The sequence below is a fragment of the Felis catus genome, chromosome A2 (genome assembly GCF_018350175.1).
Source record: "Felis catus isolate Fca126 chromosome A2, F.catus_Fca126_mat1.0, whole genome shotgun sequence".
Taxonomy (NCBI): Eukaryota; Metazoa; Chordata; class Mammalia; order Carnivora; family Felidae; genus Felis; species Felis catus.
Genome location: NC_058369.1, coordinates 127648818 through 127666334, shown reverse-complemented (window position 1 = coordinate 127666334; position 17517 = coordinate 127648818). Strand labels below are relative to the sequence as shown.

The 17517-nt window shown below is 43.4% G+C and overlaps 1 protein-coding gene across 14 annotated transcripts in view; it reads left to right on the top strand.

The window, feature by feature from the left end:
- Nucleotides 1–17517, top strand: part of ELMO1 (engulfment and cell motility 1) — a 732114-nt gene that overhangs the window by 197713 nt on the left and 516884 nt on the right. For 12 of the 14 annotated variants that reach the window (XM_045053264.1, XM_045053261.1, XM_045053265.1 and 9 more), the window contains one exon: nt 2690–2825. The gene's annotated coding sequence lies outside the window, so the exon portion shown is untranslated. Of the gene's footprint in view, nt 1–2689; nt 2826–5896; nt 6315–6340; nt 6492–17517 lie in introns of those variants that run through there. The other 2 variants (XM_019825706.3, XM_019825705.3) reach the window with 2 other exon arrangements.

Genomic DNA, 17517 nt, shown 5'->3' with positions numbered 1-17517 from the left:
GGAAGATGCGATTATGATTCCTGGAAATAATGTAAAGAAAAATGTGGAAGAGCATAATGGTTCAGAGTGTCCATTTAATGTGTCATGTGCCTGGAAAAAGAAGACAGTGTTTTAGGAGAATTCTGAGTGGTCTCTGGAGGGTACAACTGGGTGTTCTATAGACCAAAAGGAGAGCTTTTTAAAAATCCAATAAAAAAATTTTTTTTTTAATTTTAGAGAGCACCAGCGGGGGAGAGGGGCAGAGAGAGAGAGAGAGAGAGAGAGAGAGAGAGAGAGAGAGAGAGAGAGAGAGAGAGAATCTTAAGCAGGCTCCATGCTCAGTGTGGAGCCTGGCACAGGACTCAATCCCTTGACCCTGGGATCATGAACTGAGCTGAAATCAAGAGTTGGACACTCAACCGACTGAGCCATCCAGGCACCATTAAAAATCCATTTTAATGAAGCATAATTTATATACAATAAAATTCACCTCTTTAATTTTTATTTTTTAGAGAGAGAGCGAGAGCACATATGTACATGCATATGAGCAGGGGAGGGGGTAGAGGAAGAGGGAGAGAAATAACTTCAAGCAGGCTCCATGCCCAGCACCAAGCCCAGTGCAGAGTGCAGCTCGATCCCACTACTGTGAGGTCATAACCTGAGCTGAAGCCAAGAGTCAACACTTAACTAACTGAGCCACCCAGGCGCACTTCATCTTTTTTAAAAGTAAAGATTTTTATTTTGAGATAATTGTGTATTCACACACAGTTGTGAGAAATAATACAGAAATATTCCTTGAACCATTTATCCAATTTCCTCCAATGGTGAAACTATAGTAAAATATTGTAGGGGTGCCTGGGTGGCTCAGTCGGTTAAGCGTCCAACTTCGGCTCAGGTCATGATCTCATGGTCTCTGAGTTTGAGCCCCGCGTCGGGCTCTGTGCTGACAGCTTGGAGCCTGGAGCCTGCTTCAGATTCTGTGTCTCCCTCTTTCTCTGACCCTCCCCCGTTCAGACCCCCGTTCAGTTTTGCTCTGTCTCTCTCTGTCTCAAAAATAAATAAACATTAAAAAAATTAAAAAAAATATTGTAATATGGTACTATTGTACAATTGACCTTGACTATATCAATGTCAAAATCCTGGTTGTGATACTGTATTGTAGTATTATTATAAAATATAGTATATACCGTACTGTACTATTGTATACTGTGTAAAAAAAAACAATATATTGACATTGACACAGTCAAGGTAAAGAGCAGTTCTATCACCACAAGGATCCCTCATGTAGTACTTATATAGCCATCCCCCCAGCTTCCCCCACTTTCCCACTCCACCATCTCTGACCCCTCCCAACCACTAATCTGTTCTCCAGTTCAACAGTTTTATCATTTCAGGTATGGTATTTAAGTGGAGTCAGACAGTGTGTACCCTTTTAGGATAGGATTTTTTTCACTCAGCATAATTCCCTGGTAATTCATCCAAATTGTTATGAATATCAGTAGTTCATTCCTTTTTACTGCTGAGTAGTATTCCATGATATAGAGGACCACAGTTTACTTAGCTAATCATCCACTGAAAGACAGAATGTACTAATTTTAACTTTGTGTTTTTGATGAATTTTAACAAATTGATACACCCATGGAATCATTGCCATAATCATAAATGGGACATTCATACAAAAGAAATGAAAATATATGTTCACACACACATTATGTGAATGTAGCAGTTTCATTCATACTAGCTAAAAACTGGAAGCAATCCAATGTCCAACCACAGATGAATAAATAAAAGAATAAATAATGATATAGCCATACAGTGCAATACCACTCACTCAGAAAAAAGAAATGAACTACTGGTATAAATATCATACATAATGAAAAAAGCAAGACCTAAAAGAATATATGCTCTATGATTCCAATTATGTGGATTTCTAGAAAAGATAAAGCTTTTTTAGCGTCAGAGAGCAGATCAGTGATTGCCTAGGGCTGGGAGGGAGGAGGGGAACGGTTGACTGCAAAGGGGCACGAGAAAACCTTTCTTGGTTTAAGAGAACATTTTAAACCCTAAACTGGGGAGAATCTGTTGCTCAGAATAGAAGGATGTTACTTTCACAGAAAACAAGAAAGTGCTGAGAAATAAATTTGTTTATGGAGGATGGTAAAAAGAGCAGAGTAGGGAAAATAGATGCCCAAAGGACCAAAGTATAGAAGAATAAAGAACTCCAAAGGTGAAAAGAGTGGAAACTTGAAAGAAACTTCTCAGAGCTTCAAACTACAGAAAGCTGATTGGAGCCTCATAACACCAGGGATGTGAGCCTCACCTATTTGACACTGAGTTTGTAATATGTAAATTTCCCTACTTGATTTTGTGATTTTTTTTAATTAATAATTCTACACTTGTAAAAACGAAAAAGAATTTTTATTTTTAGAGAGAGAGTGTGATTGGGGAGAGGGGAAGAGAGAGAGAGAGAGAGAGAGAGAGAGAGAGAGAGAGAGAGAGAGAGAATGAGAGTGAGAGAGAGAGAGAGAGAGAGAGAGAGAGAGAGAGAGAGAGAGAGAGAGAGAATCCCAAGCAGGCTCCATGCTCAGTGTGGAGCCTGACATGGGGCTCAATCCCATGACCCTGGTGATCATGACCTGAGCTGAAATCAAGAGTCAGACGCTCAACCAATTGAGTCATCCAGCTGCTCTGGTTTGTGATCTTTACACAGCTGTGCTCCCTGTCCTTCTTTGGGTCTGGAAGGAGAACTTAGCCCTGTATATGCAGAAGCAAAGAATGTGGAGACTGCAGGTGTGGAAATTCTGCAGGAAAATTGACAGGAAAATTCTCTCTGATTCCACTAATTGGTAAGACATGAAATTACCTCCAATAGCAGAAAGCAAACAAGGAGCATTTTCTTTGCTTTTCTTGGGGCTCTTTCATGACAAGATACACTGTGATATTTTCTACTGATGCCCTGCTGGAAGCCCTCTCTACTCCTCCCAAAAGTATGGAGTGCTGATATAGTAAATGGCATGCCCAGATGGAAATAAGCCCTTTTAGCCTAATACATATCCCCAAATCCCCTCTACCCTTGAAGGAGACAGTACTTCCCTGGTGTAGAGAGAAAGACTGGAGCAAAACAAAGACAATAGGACTGGAGGCATGAGTTCAGTCTGAAAGAGAACATAAGAACAGATGTCCAAAACCAGGTGAGAGTAGGGGTGAATACTAATGCCAGGGGGCCTGGAGGTGGGAGAGAAGTAAGATATGGTTACTGGGATTCAGAACTGGGGAAATAAACTAAAGTAAATAGGAAGCAAGAAGGAATCAAATTAAGTGGGGAGGATTGCTAGGAGATGCTAAAACCACTGGTTAAAAGATCATTCTGGAATAGGATATTTGCACAGTGTAAAGTATCCTATCACAGATTTCTTATTACTTGTAAAGGGAAAATTTACTTTTTCACTGGAGTTATTCACTTGGTGGTGACATTTCCCAGGTGGTTAAAGTTAGTACCACCAAGATTGGCATAGACTGACAATGCATATACCAGTGTAATGTAGTGTCGAGTACCCATATCGCTCATGAAATGTTCTTACCAAAAATGTTTAACCTGAAGCCCTAATCCATATAGAAAAAAGTACAAAGGATAAAGGGGTAAGTGAAATCACACCACAAGAGACAGACAAATCCAGAGTGTGAGCTATTCTCTAAGAGGGTTTGCCTGGACCCCACACCTTATTAGTAACAAGGATTAGAAATACAGGTTCTAGATAGAAGGAAGGGGATATTTTGCCTCCTAATACTGTAGGCAATAAAGTGAACGGATGAGTTAGAATCTGGATGACCAAAGAAGAAACCTCAGTTAGACCCTGAGACCCAAAGCTTAACAAGAAAAAAATTGGAGGTTAAGACCAGGGTCTCACTATATAGCATTTATAGAATAAAAGTGAGAGGAACTAGTGAATCCAAAGACTCTGATCCTTATCATGGCAGAGGAAGCCACTTAGTGGGGTGTTTTCCAGAACCCTGATCTGTTCTCACCTAATCTGTGGGTGTGGGGAGACACTGATGCCTGACTGCATCAAATTCAAAAAGACTTAGAGAAGGTGAACCAGGGTCTTTGGTCCCAGAGATCAACCACATAAACACAGACATGACCTAACAGTAACATAACAAAGAATTTTGCCTTGCTATTGGATCAGCAGTGAGATAGATGCATTTGAAAAATAATTGACAAGATTTAGCTGTATTGTTTGTAATGGTTAATTAATGAATTAATTTATATGACAACTAATTTTTTTTTAAGGATCAAGACTGGTGTCCTTCAAGGGAAAGATGGTTAAGATGAGAGAGATTTGAAACCATAGGATTTGAAACCATAGAAGTTAGAGTAATGGGGAGCATTTAATCCTCAGGAGAATGTTTAGATAGAATTCAGTGTCTGTCTTCAAAAATCTGAAAAAGGGTATCTCTTGGAGAAGGGATGTGACTTATTCCATATTAACTGCAGAGGGCAGAGCTGGGATCAAAGGGTACAAGGAGGTGGATTTTTCTAATTGCTGTGCAAGGAGAGACACAGAGTTCCCTGTTTACTCTTGGAACAATTATGACAGCTAACATTTACTGAGTGCTCATGATGTCTGCACTATAGTTGAAGTCTTTATATGTCTTAGCTAAAAAGTTGTGGATCAAATTCATAGTTACCATTACAAGTGCTCATAGCATCATTGGTAAAGGTTCCTTTTACTGGCTGCTTATTAACTTACTTCGTTTGGATACTTACCTATTTACTGTTATTATATCATTATCATTTTACAGATGAGGAAGGCTGATTACTTTTCTGGAATCATCCTACTTTAAGTTATTGGCTTATAATGATCTGGACCCAAGTCTTCCTGCTACTAATATTGCCTTCAGAGGTTATGCATATAATAAGAGGTCAGATCAGGGCTGTTCATTAGAAATATAATGTGAGCCACTAATGAGAGCCATATATGTAATCTTACTTTTTCTATTAGCCACATGAAAAATGTAAAAATAAGCTATTGAAAATATTTTAATTATTACATATATATATATTTATACTTATATTTTAACACAATACAATAACCCAACTGACTCATCACATCTTAAACTATTATCATTTGTTCAAGTGATGTAATCAACACAAAAATTATTAACAAGGTATTTAACGTTCTGTTTTTCACACTAAGTTCTGTGTCTATATTTTCGTAACATCTCAGGACTAGCCACATTTAAAGTGATAGTTGCTCGGGGCTCTTGGCTGCTAATGAGGAGCCAGCACAGGGTTAAAATTTAAATCTCTTTGCAGGGGAGAAAGTGGGATTGCAATTTAAAGAGGACCTTTACCTTCCACCTTATATTCCAACGCCTCCTTGCTCCTGATTTACCTCCTTTGCCGGTTTGAAGTAACAACTGCCTTTGTCTTTTCTGGTAGAGCCAACGTATATCCTTCTGAATTTGGAGAGAGCGGGTGTTTTTCCTGCACCCTTCCAAGGACTGTCATTTCCCTTCTGGCAGCTATACTGGGAGTTCATTTGTTTGAATTTTGCTTTGAAAGTCACAAAAGTAGGTTGCGTTAATTAAATAACGTACTCCAAATACCAAATTGGGGGTAGAACGTCTTGCTTTATGAAAAGTTATGCAAAATTAGGGAGTCCCTGGTTTAATTGATTAGAAATAAATAGTGTAAATGCCTAGGTGACTCTAAGAGGGAGTAAAGGTTTTGTTATTTTTGCTACGCTGCTCACGGGTAGACGCAGAGCGTCAGAACAAACACACCAGCCTCTTAAAGTAGCTTTAAAACAGCCCACCGAAGTTTCCCCTCGAAATTCCAAACCAGCTGCCAAAAATGAAAGCTTATAAAAAGATGCCACGCGCTCTCGGCCTCCCGGAGGTGGCGCTATGACGGTGACGGAGTTAATTAGTGCCTGCAAAGCGCCGCGTGTGAGCTCATCCGAGAAGTCATGCTCTGCACACATATTATTTATAGCCGATCTGAGGCGTGCACGGTGTTTGACATTTTTCTTCTTTTTAAGTAGGGGGACTTCAAAAAGTCGTGGACATTTCCCTCCACCCTCCACCCCGCAGGCAAAGTGCAGTAGGCAGGCTCCAGGGCGCGGGCGGGAGGTGAAAGCGCCAAGCACGCGTGCCGGCGTGCAGGTGCCGGGGGCGGCGGCGGCCACTCTGCAGCGTCCGCTCGGGAGGAGAGTTCGCGGTTGATCTCGGGATGCCTTGCAGATGCAAAATGTGTCTCTGGCCAGCAGGAGGAAGGAAGAGGAAGTGAGAGCAGCGGCAGCCGGCGGCGCAGCAGCCGGCGGATCCCCAGTGTAAGTGCGTGTGCGCGGGCGAGGATGGGCACGGGATAGAGGCAGAGCCACCCACACGGCCGCGGCCCGGAGCTGAGGGACAGAGCTTCTGGCCCCCCTTCAATGGTCACGGGTCGCCAGAGCTCTGGTCGCGCGGAACCCTCGCCGCCACCGCCGCTGTCCTGCGACCCCGGGCAGGTTCGTAAAGTTTCCTGGACTGGCGCCGCGCCCCGACTCGCCGACCTCAGTGCGGCCGGGGAGGGAGCTGAGGCTGGGGCACTGGAGGAGGCGTCCTGTTCTGGGGGACTCTGGGCGCCGCGGAGACACTTTTGTTTCCTCCCTGGGGGCTCCGCGGCTGGAGCAGGGGTAGCCGCGGCGCTCTGCGGGGCGAGGGCTGCGGGCGCTCCGGGGCGCTCAGCAGTTGGGGAAGTCTGGGCAGAGCCGGGCGGCTGGAGTGGGAGTGGGAGTGGGAGCGGAGGGAGGGGGCGCGGGAGATGGAGAGCAGGGCCCGGGGCCCGGGAACCCGCGGAGGCGATTTGGCCAGGGCCGGCTGGTGGGGGCCGCCGAAGGACTGCGCTGCTGGCTCGGGGGGGACTGGGGACAGGGGAGTGTGGGATTTGGGGGCTTGGAGATCCGAGAGGCTGCGCCTGGGAAGGTACTGGCAGCTCGGGCTCCGGCTTTTCTCTGGTACTCGCAGATGGGAGGGAATCCCTCGGCGATCGCGCTCTTGGGAGGGGACAGCGATGGGCTAGAGGGATGGAGGGCCCGAAGGGGCAGGAGGAAGCGACTGGGGCGGCTGGGACCCTCAGGGGCGACAGTTAGTAAATACTCGCCTCCTGGGAACATGCCGGGGTCTCCCGCTGGGACTCGGAACGAAGGAGGCGGGGGCAGGGGGGTTCTATGGGAGATACTGGCATGGAAGGGGGGGCACCAGGCGCGCATTCAGAGTAGGGGCCAACGGAGCTTTGGGGGTCCTGGAATCCGAGCTGAGAGGGGCGGCGGAGATCGCTAGAGTAGCTTTGAGGAAGAGGAAATATAGAAGTCTGCCAGCCCTGGGGTGCGCGCGTGTGTTTGGGGTTGGGAAGTCCGTGTTGTGTCGCGGGCGCGCGCGAGGGCGGCGAGCGTGTGAGCAAGTGAGCGTGTGTGTGTGTGTGTGTGCTGTGTGTGCTGTGCTGTGTGTGTGTGTGTGTGTGTGTGTGTGTGTGTGTGTGTGTGTGTGATCGCGAGGGGCTCCGAGCTTGGGACTTCCCGCCAAGTGACCCTCTCCCGCTTGGGGGCCGGACGTTTGAAGTTGGCAATTCCGGGCAGAGGTTGTTGGCGGTGGGACCTGCGTTGACCTAAAGCTGCAGGGCTTGGCCTCCCCCAGTGACCTGGCCCTGGGGTCCTCTGGACAGCTCTTAGGACTCACTGAGCATATTTTGTGCAGCCCTGTGCCTCGGACCATGGGCCTGCTAACACCGCTGGCCAAGAAGGATGCGGACTTAATCCGCTGTATTTAAGATTTCAGAGAAGCTTGAGACCAGGGTTTCTGCCTCCGGAGGCAGGGACTTGGAGGCTCCCAGGTTATCGCTGCTAGTGGCTTGGGGGTGGCGCGGTGAAAGAATTTCGGAGGTTTTTGTTTGTTTGTTTATAAAATAAAAGTAATTAATGATATGCATTTATGCATCAATCATTTGAGGGTAACTTTAGGAACTAGAGGGGCATAACCCCACTGGGGTTCACTTTTAGATCAAAAGGCTGGCAGTAGCTATTGTTAAGGGCCTCTTCTGGTTGTGGTTTTTCATTTTTCCCCTCCATACCCACTTCCCAAGGTTATTTCAAGGATTTTTGTTTCCCAGTTTACAGAACTGGGGACTCAGAAGCTCAGATACCCTGCCGTCAGGTGGCAGACTTTTTTTTTTTTTTTTTTACGGTTGCCCTTCTGAACTTCTGCTCTTTACTAAGGTACATTTCCTATCTCTTGAGGGCTGTTACAGGTTAAATGTTGCCTTTTTTCCTAGTACATTTATTACTCAGATTTTTTTTTTTTAATTAGATGGACTGGTTGTCTTGGGAAATTGTGAGGGAATGACTTGACCTGCAGTGTTGGAACTCTGCAGTGGGGGGTGGGGTCTGGAGGGAAGGGAACTGGGGAAAAAGTTAGTAGGTGTCTGGGAAGGGGAAGTTGTGAGGCAGTCCCAGACCTGGGTCTGGTGGAATTTAGGATCCCTTTTTGGGCTACAGGATGGGTAGTCCTGTTGGTGGCCATATCTTCACACACACACACACCCGCCGCCATCCCCTTGTCCTATTCCTACTTTTCTTAAAACTTCAGCCAATCTGATTGCCTTACATTCTTCTTTTTCACCAAGTTCTTTCCCCAGGACCTTTGCATATGTTATTCCTTTTGCACAAAGAACTTTTCCCCACATGTCCAGATGGCTCACTCCCTTGCACACTTCAGGTCTCTTCTACCCAGTTGTCAGCTTATAGGCAGCCTTTCCTGACCTCATGTAAAATAGCAACCAGCCACTCCATGGTCCTCTTAAGTAACTCAGTTCCGCACCTCACCTTCAGCATTTATTGCCCCCTGGCATTACATATTCATTTGTTTATTTGATTATGTCTGTTTTCCCATTAGAATGGAATTTCCATGAGGGTAGGGACCTTGACTTGTGTATAGGTCCAGAACCTAGACTGATGTACTGACCCAGAGATGCCTATTATGGGAAATATACCGGGCAAATATTGCAGCATCAGTAGCAAGTGAACCCAGGTAACAGGCTTTTGCTTTCTTTCTTTCCTTTGTCCTTCCTACCATGCCCAGCCATTCTTCTTGCAGACCTCTTTCTGCCCTGAGTAGACTCAGAATTTTAGCCTGAAGAAAGGAACAGAGAGGTGATTCCTTGAGAGAGTAGAAGACCAGTATAGTTTATTGATAACACGTAGCCACTTCTGATCTGGTGTTTGTTTTATCATAGTCCTTGGAGAAAGTCTTTGCAAAAGTACGTGTTGCTTTACTCAAAGAAATGCCCCCTCAGGAAGAAGGGCATTGCTGTGAGTGGGGTGAAGTCAGATATCCACTATATCTTGTTCTGCTTTCCCAGAAGATGGAGGTGAAGGCAGAGGAGGAGAGGACGTAAGGAAGAACAGAAGCGGCAAATGTCTAGGAGAAGAAAAATGAAAGGGAGAAAACAGATGAGGGGCTTCTATAGTGCTTCTAAATCATAAGCATTTATGAAATTACAGTATTGAGATAACATAATACTTAAGTGGTTTAAAGTAATTTACCCCCTTTGGGTGTTTGTTGTGAATGGGTGGGGAGAGGTGGAGGAAGAGAGTGCTTTGAAGCCCTTGCAGAGAGGATGTGGCTGGGGTGTGCCAAGGGGCTCTACTGAGTGCACACGTTGCTTACCTTACCATCTTTCTTAACACTGAAGGTTTAGAGCTAATCATTCCTATGGAGGACATTTCCTGTTCTGATCTAAGACACTGGGTACCCTTAAGGTTTGTAACAGGAAGCCTGCCACAACTTTTTAATGCCTGAAACCATCCAGGTGGGTAGTTTGGTTTTTAAGACATTCATTCTATTGAATTGGGAAAAGGTGGGGAATTACTAAACCCTGTCTACATCACAAAGCCTCAAGTGTTTGCTGCTAATTATGCAACTCCATCTCTGCTTCCTTCTTGTCAACTAGTCTAGTGTTTTTGAAGTTTGGGGTTGCAGTCCAGGAGTAGACCATAATATCAATTTATCATGTCCAAACCAGCAGTTTAAAACATGAAATAGAAGGGTACAATGGAAAATAGGGTGTTTTACAAAACAGACACTGAATCTTAATGTCAAATGCGTTGCTTAAGGTTAAAAAAAAAGTCTATTAAAAGGTCTATTTTAATAACTCTGGAGGCCCTAGGAATCTACATTTTCAACCAATTTGCCAGAGATCCTGATGAAAGTGGTTCACAAGGCCATACTTTAAGAAATATTTAGCTGCTCCCACCCCTTACCAATGCTATTGGTTTAATTTCCTGCAAGAGCTGCTATTTACAAATGTTCAATTAGATGCAGTGAAAGTGTTAGCCATTGACTTAACTTTTAAAATGCTACTGTTTATAGAATTTGATGATATGCCTGGCTGTGATTCTGCCATATTGGCAAAACTGGAAATCTGGTTGGTATGTTTGTCGCTTAGCGATATGGCGAGACAGTAGATTCATCAGAAATAACTCTTTAACCTTACTTAGAATAAAATGAATGTACTCTTTTCTGGCCAAGTTTTAGATTAGTGCTTTGGAGGTCTTTGGAAGCTTAATCAACTTTTCCTTTCATATTTTATAGCCGGTATTCCCCATATGCCTATCTTAATTATTTTTGGACATTTGCAAAGACACTAGTCATCTTTTCTTGTGGCAGCCATGCTGCTGTGATACATAATTAGATAAAACATTTTATTTTATTTATTTTTACGTAGGCTTCATGCCCAGTGCAGAACCCAACACGGGTCTTGAACTCAGGGCCTTGAGATCAAGACCTGAGTTGAGATCAAGACTCAAGATGCTTGACCAACTAAGTGTTGGTTAAGGTACCTCTAAATAAAACATTTTAGAGGACTTGGGCTTGGGCCTGACCAACCAAAGAAGAAAAAAGGGTGAGAACTTTAGCACCATCCAAAACAAAGATTTTAAAGACCAACCATCCAGGAGAGAGAGTGTGGCTCCCGTGAAAGGCATGTGGCCCCTGAAAGCCTTTGACTATGCTCAGCACAGCATTATTAGGTACAGCGAAGCCATCCCTGCATGCATAACACACAGAGGGGTTGCAGTTTTCAATCTCCTGGATAATTTAGGTTGTGGGAGTGTTATCAATTCTAACTTATTTATAATAACCAGTCCCGAGGCCCATAAAACATTGTTAGGATCCGGGGTTAGGTTAACTGTGTTTTCTAAACTTTCACAGGATAAGTGCAGGTACAGTTTGACCAGAATTTTGTCACTGGCCTAAGGAAGTGAACAGTGAAGTATCCAATAGGAATCTGTGTGGGAGAGGGAACGCTAGCACATTAAATAGAATTAACCACAGCAACAACCTGGCGTAGTGCTGAGTGGAGAGATTAGTCACATGTATAAATAGAAGGAGATGACGATTCCCAGTCAGTGTTCTAGGCCCCCACAAACACTGATTTCCAGAATCTGAGCAAGATTATTATTGGAACCTCAATTTTAGGAATTGAGGCTACAGTTTTGGCTATTTTAGTTCTAACAGTTAATTCAGGGAATAAAACTTCCCTCAGTTAGAAAACGTTTACTACTTGCTGGACTCCAGGACTGCTGTGTGTTGGGTGGGTTGTACTTGTTGGGTAAGGGACAGTGGTTGGAGGGCACCATGATTAGGTAAGCCCTGATTGAGCATTGCCTCAGTGGTCTTGGAGTCACAGGATCCATGCGATATTTTCCTCCTTGCATCAAGAGCTGACACCCTTCTTCCCAGAATGCTGCTTTGGAAATGGTGGAGAATAGACAGCAGAGTATTATCCTACTTTACAGATGTGGCTTGGAGGAATGAAATGTCACGGGGATATTTGGAGAGTAGATATGAGCTTTCCTGACTCTTCTTCCCCTGTTGGTCCTTTCCCGTGCACCATGATGCCTGTTTTGGTGATTTCCTGCTCTTGTTGGTTCTCTTGTACTAGCCTGGCCTGAGGCCAGAACCCCCATGTTGAGCTAGGCTGCAGTGCATCCAGGGAGCACTTCCCTCCTGTATGCTGGTAGAAGTGCCCTGGGTTCCAGTGGATGTGCTTTGTGTTGCCATGGCTCCCAGGGATGTGCTTTCTGCCACTGAGACCAAGTTTTGCTGAGTTGGTGCCTCTCTTTGGATATCTCATTCCGAAGCTAAACTAGTGGGGGGGACAGCATGCCCATCACCTAAGCTCATGATATTGGAGCATATAAGCCAGAATGGAATTCATTAATCAAAAATGAGAACAGTGTTTGCCAAGGAGAATAGACACATATTCTTTAGCGAACACTTTTCTTTTCTCTCTCTCTGTGGGTGAGTCATGGTGAAAGCAAAAGCATGGAACCAGTTGGTGGTGGGGAGGGACCGAACGGTGGTAGGGAATACATTTAACAGCATTTTCCATCTAGTCTTAAGTTTTGCTACTTCTGCCCCATAGATTAATACCAACTAAGGGAACCAGAGACTGGAGTCTTCAACCAGAATGGTTTTTCCCTTGGGTGATGCTGAAGCTACTGATTCTGTTCTTTTTCTCCTTGCAGGCTATTGCCCTTTTTTTTTTTTTTTAAAGTTTATTTATTTTTGAAAGAGAGAGAGAGAGACAGAGAGGGTGAGTGGGGGAGGGTCAGAGAGAGAGGGAGAGAGAGAATCCTAAACAGGCTCTGCAGTGTCAGCGCAGAGCCCGATGTGGGGCTTGAACTCATGAACTGTGAGATCATGACCTGAGCCGAAATAACCAACTTAGCCACCCAGGAACCTCTGGCTATTGCCAGTTCTATGTTGACTCTTTATTTCAGGCAGTCTCAACCTCAGCACTCTTGACATATGGGGCCGGATAATTCTTTGTTGAGGGTGCTGTCCTGTGCATTGTAAGAAATACTAGCTTTTTTTGGCCTCTACCCTCTGGATGCCAGGAGCAACACCCAGTTGTAATAACCAAAAATGCCTCCAGACATTGCCTATTGTTCTTGAGAGGGCAACCCCTCATCCCCCAATTGAGAACCATTGTTTTGTTTCCTTACGTAAATTAGACTAATTGTGTGCTGACAGGCTAGACTTTTGATAGCAGTTTGTAAGTGCCCCAGTTTTCTCGATACTGGTGAATTCTTGGACCCTGAGGTGGTGTATTCACAGATAGATGGCCTCACCCTATATGTTCTTTTATTTTCTCTAGATCTTCAAATTTCCTCTGGAGCTTCCTTCCCTCCTGTATTACAATTGTCTTCCTAACCCAGCTCCCTTTCAAGTTTGAATTTCATGTGTGTTTCTTCCTGGTCTGCTGTGGCTGAAGAAACCTAGCAGCTCATGATTTTATGTTTCAGTTTCCACAGAAGGTCTGGAATTCTGGCCACTGGTTGCTGCCTTAACCATCACCTCTACCTAATGGGAATATGATAAATGAAATGAGGAAGGTGGTTAACAAAGCTCAGTTTGGCTACATTCAGAGGCTTCTGTCACAAGATTAAGGAAGTGTCTGTGTGGGAATGAGTTAACAGGGTGAAATCCCTCCTCCTTTGCTTGTAAAATGTACCTTGGCTAGTTGGATAGTAATAGATATTGATATTCCATTAGTGTGACCAGGACATTGTACTGGTCAGGGGAAAAGCTTTAAGGTACGTTTGTATGTGAAGTCCTTTCCCCCTCTACCCATTAGATTTCTGTCCTAATCTTGCCACATTTATTTTCTTATGTAATTATCTGTCGACCTTTTATTTACCTTCACTGTTTGGCTGCAGTAATAGTGCAGAGCATCATCTAGTGGCTTAAGTAATGTAGAAATATTGCTGGCTTGTATGCTGGCTATGTCTCCCCAAGGCAGCAGCCTTCTTATAAGTCACAGCCCTATGCCAACCCTCCACCCTTCCTTCCGCCCTTTGTGCCTTTTTTTTTTTTTTAAGTTTGAAATTACGTTTAGAGAGCCAGCATTTTGTGCTATGGGGTTCTGTGGCTGAGCAGTGCTAGATGAGCTATATTTTCCAGGCTGCTACACACAATTACCCTTAATTTTGAAGCGTAATGCATTTCAAAATATTTTTTTTTTCTGTTTTCAGGCTCTTTAATCCAAATGCAGAGCCACAGCTGGCTTTGCCCGTGGCCCTGAAAAGGCATGTGGCTTGGGAGGTAGAGCTAGTGGAAGGACTTTGGTTAGATTGCGTATTTTTGGCCGAGTGAAGAGTGAATTCCAATCACACTCAGTAAGGCTGGTTTTTACTTGACTCCTGACCACCTTCGCCCCTTGCCCCGCCTCACCGTTTTTAGAGCATTTTTAGAGTAGACCCTGTGCCCCAGTTATTCCAATTGTGGGCCACTCTGTGGGAAGTGACTGAGTACTCAAAAATTTAGGTTTGGGGGAAGGGGTTGATTCTATCATACACTTAATAGTAAGCATGTGTTGTGTATGTATGTGTGAGAGAGAAAGACACACACACATACACATACATTTATGCAGCTCTCTTAATAATGAAAGGTCTTAGAAGCAAAGACACTTACTATATCAGCTGCTAAATCTTATTTTCTTCAGTGCTTGTCATATTTACAGCAAGTCAGTACAAATTTTGTTAAATCAGAACCTTTATCAAGGAATGAATGTTTCCATCATTTTTGGACTTACTCTACTGCCACGAAGTGACTTCAACTCATTAGAACTATTTTCTCAGTTACTATCCATTCTTCAGTGGAGAGTTTTGGGAAACATTTGCCTGGGTTTATATGAGAGAAGCACAATAAAGATTTATTTATTAATTGTAGTATACTTTAAAAAATAAATGTGTGGCTTACACTTAAATGCATATAAATGTTTTCACATTGAAATATTGCTACACTTATAGCACCCACCATAACACATTATTTACATTATTCGTTCATTCATTCATTCGTTTATTCAGCAACCGTTTTAATTGCATTTCATGTTCTGAGGTCAAGGCACTTCTTGGATATTGTAAGATCCACTTCATATGAGCCGTATGGGAAGAGGGGCTGTGTGGAACACAGACCCATTAGCAGATAGTCATAATGGAGTCTGATAAATGTATGTGTAGAGTGTTTGCAGATCACAGAGGAAAGAGTTCACAATAAAGTAACTTTGAGAAAGATCTGGAAAGCTGAGTATTAAAAGAAAAAAAAACACATGATATGTCCAAGGAATACATCAATCAGGGTAGTCAGGAGAAAGTCTGGAAGAGGCCTTTTGTCAACTCTTCTGGGAGCTGGGCATTTAGGTTGAATGGAAAGGAAAAACAAAGGATTTTAGGCAAGGAAAAGACACAATTGGAATTTGATGAGAAATATAACTGCTAGGGCACCCAGGGAAGGTAGATGAGAGGGGGCAGCAGGAAGGAGGTACCAAGGACAGACGGAAGCTGTAAGCTTCTTCCTTCTGCGGCTACCCAGAAAAACATGCAGTCTTAGGCAAATGAATAAATAAGTAAAGCAGCATGCTTGTGGTGTAAATGCAACCTGGAAACAGGTCTCTCTACCCTACCTTCTAGTCTGAGTAGTGGGCCATCCTCTTCCTTTAAGGAAACAATTTCCAGAGACAACCCCCCACCCCCAACCAACGGCTGGATGGAAGTTGGAGAGAAAGGATATTGACATTGATGAAAACAAAACAAAACAAAACAAAACAAAACAAAACAAAACAAAACAAAACAAAACTTAGTGACTGATTAGATTTGGAGAGAAGGGAAAAAGTAGGAGCCTTTGAGATTTAAAGCTAAATAAATAAATACTTGCTGACTGAGGATTCAGGTATCTTTTTTACTTTATCAGCTGAATGACTTGGTGTAAGTTAATTATCATTCTCAGCCTCAGTTTTCGTATCTGAAAGGGGAGGTAATCTAAGTCCCTATCTCTTGGAGCTGCTGAGGTAATTAAATGTAATGATTGTAAAGTAGGGTACCCCAGAAGCAGTGCATTGGATTTGCTGCTGTTACTGATGTTATTATTACTAATTCAAATAGTTACTATTCAGGTTTTTTATTCAAATATCTTGCTAAAATCCATTAAAGACATACATTTATTATTTCATCTTCTCTATGAGTTGTAAGTAGCCCAGGGAATTCTTGTTAAGGTCCTGGCTAGACTGTTAGTTTGATTTATGTCTCTTTTGCTCAAGAACACAGAGAGGTAAGCTGCTGAAATACAGGTCAGGGGAAATTACGATCAATTGTGAATGAAAAGAACTGACCTAATGAATCCTGTTAGCAACTTGAGGTCCTCAAGTAAAAGCTCTTGTAAATAGATCTCTTTCTCCCATTCACTTGGAACTAACGTGGGGTTTTGCTGTGTTATTTTATTATTATTTTGCTTCATGTAGAGAGAATGGAGGTTGCTAATTGGGACTCTTCCCCTTTTCTTGATTCCAGTTTTCTGGGGGGGGGGGATGTTTGCACTTGCCCAGTGTGGACAGGAGCCCAGTGAGAAACGCCCCACTTAGTGGAGTACTGGTGGAAGAGCAAACGGCAGGAATTTAATTCAGTTGAACTGGGTTTCATCGGTTGTGTTGCCTATTAAGGAAATTCAGTGGTTCCAATAACACTTTGTAAACGTCTCTTTTTGAATCATTTGGAACATTCCAGTAAGTAGGGACCTATTAATGTTCAATGGCAGGTGGGTGGTAGTAAAGTGTTAATCTTTCTTCTTTGATCTGAACCTGTCAACCTGATTAGGAAATACTCTGGGGATTAAAACAGAAAAATAAAAGTAGGATGACTACAGTCCTGAGTGTGACCCAGCATCGATCTGTTGGCCCAGAGTAATGAAGCATGCCAACTCTCCCTTTCAAAAGTGTCTCAGGTTGGACAATTCATTTTATGGCCACCTAAGTAGAAGCCACCTGTTTCCATTTCTGTTTATTTTTTCTGGCTTTTGCTAGTTGTTTGGGTGACTTTTCTGCTTTATGTGCCTCCAGGAAGGCAACAACTGGCTTACAGACGCACCAGCTCATTAAGGAGTAGCACATGTACCTGTCACTTGGTAATGGCCTTCACGAAGTGGATTGAAAAAAAAAAACAACCTCAATGCAGACGCTAAACTGCCATGACGTAGAAGTGTGCAAGAGAACTGTGCGAAATGGAAACTGCTTCTCTAAACTTGTGCTTCGAAAGAGTGTGGCTTCCCCACCTCCCGTTGCTGTAGTTGTAGAAGTCACTCATATCTCCTCTAGATGCAAATCTCGTTTGGTATGTGACAAATCGCACCCTATTCTCAGTGTAAAATAAAATTTCCAGTCCCTATCTCTTCTCCCAAGAGGGTGATAAGTATGGATGATTCAGCTGCTGGGTTGTCACCTGTGTAGCAATACCTCTACACTGTGTATTAGGATTGGTGTGTAACTTGAAGTAGGATCCAATGTTAAATAAATGTTTAAAGACCCATAAAGAGATTTATGTAGTGAAACACAGATTTATAGTAAATCACTGGAGAATTACATTCAGAGCAAACTGCGTATCAGTTTAACTATGATTCAGACACCTTGATTTGCCCTGTACCCATTTTATGGGTGATGAAGTT